Below are 3,444 nucleotides of genomic sequence, written 5' to 3'. Positions count from 1 at the left end.
GCGTATTTGTCTCGCAAGATCTGGCAACACTGCGTCTGGCACTTTAGAGAGGTGTTCTCTTCACGGATGACCTCCATGAACCCATGGATGAGGTGGATGGACAGATTTGTGAACAATATTTGAGAGGAATAAGCCTTTTGTGTACACAGAAAAAGTCTTAAAACAGTTGCATTTATAACTGTGTTCAGTGTAGTTTAGTCCTGCAATAAGTGAATATATTGAAATTATAGCAGCAGTTGTTATTTTGGTCTAGTTGGCTTTCAGCTCCCTTTGTGGGGCTGACTGACCTGCGATGGCAGAGCCTGACAGGGAGATTTAACTAGACTGGACTCAAGTTATGTAACCACAGAGCAGGGCATGGGCCTAATGCAGAGGTGTGTGTGTGTCTGTCTGTCTGTGTGTGTGTCAGAATCTTTCCCTCCTGCTGCTAATTGTCCTCCATGCATGTTGCCCGAGGGGCAGCAACAACCCTAATCTGCTGCGCGCTCAATGCCTTTCTCTCGGGGTTTTTTTTTTCTGTCCCTCTTTCACTCTCTCAGTCCCTCTTCTCACCACTCCACCACTCTGCCCTCTCTGTCTGCATCGATTGGCTCCGATGCTTTGATGCGTGGGTGTTTTGTGAGGGCACATGCGATTCAAAAGGTTTACTGCTTGCTTTAACCGAACACCTCCGGGTTTGATCTGCCTCATTGTGCTCTTGTTTCAAACCGAATCTCGACGCAGCACTACTGCCTGTTTACATTGAACCGCCTGTTTACATTGAACCGCCTGCCTGCTATTCTGGTTTCTTGCAACCAAGGTCCTGTTTTTGTAGTTTTTTTTTGTGCTAGGTTATTTTCAGAGCTCTGGGAATGCAGCAATGTTAACTAGAATTACCAGTGAAGTGGCAGTTTACATCTGTGTCTGTGCAGACTTGTTTAATATGCAGTCAAGACTACAGGCCTATAAAGCGTATAATATATCATATAAAAGGTATTAGGTGTATCTTCCTGACAGACGGATGGAGAACAGGAAAATATAATGCTATTACCAGCAAGTAGCCATAATAAAAATGAATCCAAAAGGGTAAAAGAAATGAGCATTCAGACGATCGTGGGTTTTGAACTCTCCCCTGGGTTGGTCAAACTTATTTGGAATATGAAACAAAGGCAAATTTAAAAAATTATGAATCTGCGAGACATAAACTGAAGCCTAATTTCCCTTGAAAATAGGACTGAATAATATCCATTCTGAGTATTCATGAAAATAAAACTTCCATTATTATACTTACCTTTTATTTCCTTAATATTGTACATTTTCACAAAGCCAATACCTGCAGTGATCCAGGTGGCGGGCTACATGCTAGCAGATTAGCTCGTTAGCAGCGCTAATGCTAGCTTAGCTGCATTTACTTAGCAGGTTTTAACCCTCGTGTTGTCTTCCCGTCAAAATTGAAAATCAACACTTTTGTTGATGCTTTTTATTGAAGTTTTTTTTTTTTTTTACTTTTTCTTACGTTTTTGTCTTTTTGTAACATTTTTGATGCTTTTTTAAAATTTGTGTCACTTTTTTTGACATTTTCATCACTATGTAACACTAACATTAACTTTAGTTTTACAGTTATTTTTGGAATTTATGGTCAATAAACCTCATTTATAGGAAATGATACCTAATGTTTGAGTTAGAAAAGCAGAAATTAGGAATTATTTCGACTAAAATGAAAGGTTCCTTTTAATTTTCACTCAATACAAAGTGGTTTAAATCTGTGGTCACCAACTTTATACAGTACATCTAAGTTGCTTAGGGGGAGAATGAAATATCAATTTCTTACACACAGATTTGTTCACTTGTCTGTGTTTTTTCTAAAAATTCCCTTTTCCTTGTTAAATACTACATAGGTTTACCCTTTCAGGTAGTCAAAAATTATTCCAATTTGAGATTGAATAATAGCTTTTGTAGAGATTTCACTGCTTACAACTTTATTGTAACAGATATGAATTATGGAAGTAATACCAAGCGGTAACCTACAGCCAGTGTAGCCAGGTATAGGTGGGATGGAGATGGAGGGAATAAGCAGCTTTTCTTGTCAGTGGATGCCAATCTGCAGTAGATTTAGTGACAACTAAGAGAAAGCGTTGTACATCTGCCCATCTCCCTTGGCCTTGGGGCAGCATAATGGTATAATACACGGAATGGCAGGCTTATGTAATCGGAGGAGGAATATTAATGGACGTCCACTCAGGATCGGACGAAAGTGGAATCAGATCAAAGCTCTTTGTCCTCATTGCACACGCGCAGTTTGACCCTGTGCTGTGAGTTGTGTGTGTGTGTCGTGTACGTGAGAGATAACAGTACAATGGAACTTTACAGCAGTCTGCTTTAACATGTTGTTTGTGTTGCACACAAACGTCCACATGTCTGTCATGCTTGTGTTTCCATCCAGTCTTTCCAGTGACTGGGGAGGCATCTACGGCACGTCTGTGTCGGCCCAGTGTGGCCTGCACCCCCCAGCCCTTCTGCCAGGTCGGGACATATGAGCCACCAGGGTTACATCTACAGCTCCAGCACACAGTCAGCTCACCGCTGACCCTGGCATTTGGAAAATGGAAACTGAATATATGTCTTATCAGAGAGCAGTAGCTTATTAGTTGTTGCCTGAGATATTTCAGTCAGACATCCCACATTAGAATTTAAAGTTCTGAAGTTATCCTTTTTTTTTTTTACTTAGTAGTTGGAGCCAAAGCCTGATACAGATAGGTGATGAATTAAAGGACAGATCTGAATAAATACATTTTGAATCATTACGTATACAGTTTGCAGATGCTTCTTCTTAGCGTTAACTAAAGTTGCAAAGCAGTGTAAACACACAACAGCATTCTTGAGTATATAATACAGAGTTTCTAAGAGTTTTTAAGATTGAAATATGCAGACTTTAGTTGTAATGAATCAATATTTCATCCAATGTTTGTGGACAGCAATGGAACCCCGAGGCACTTTGGCAACACATACATGTCGGTACAGTAGAGTTCGAAAGTTTGGGCACCCCAGGTAAACATTTGTATTAATGTGCATAAAGAAGCCAATTAGACACTTGTATAATATGTCACAAAAAGATTTTAATTTCCATCATTTACACTTTCAAAATAAAAGAAAACAAAAAAAAGGCGTCTGCAAACGTTTGGGCACCCTGCAGAGTTTATACCTTGTAGATAGATTTTCAATTATGTCGACGTCAGGAGATTGTGAAGGCCATGGCAAAACCTTCAGTTTACGACTCTTGATGTCGCACTGTTGCTTGCTCTGGAGGAGACTACTAGAACTGTTGGGTCCTTGTAAATTCTGGAGTGTGGTCTATCTGTATAGTGTCTTGAGATAACTCTTGTTATGAATTGATACTATAAATAAAATTGAATTGAATTGAATGTAATCAATCATGGATTTTGAGGTGTGTTTAGGATCATTATC

This window comes from Etheostoma spectabile, chromosome 12 (genome assembly GCF_008692095.1).
Source record: "Etheostoma spectabile isolate EspeVRDwgs_2016 chromosome 12, UIUC_Espe_1.0, whole genome shotgun sequence".
Taxonomy (NCBI): Eukaryota; Metazoa; Chordata; class Actinopteri; order Perciformes; family Percidae; genus Etheostoma; species Etheostoma spectabile.
Note: the sequence above shows the minus strand (reverse complement) of the source record.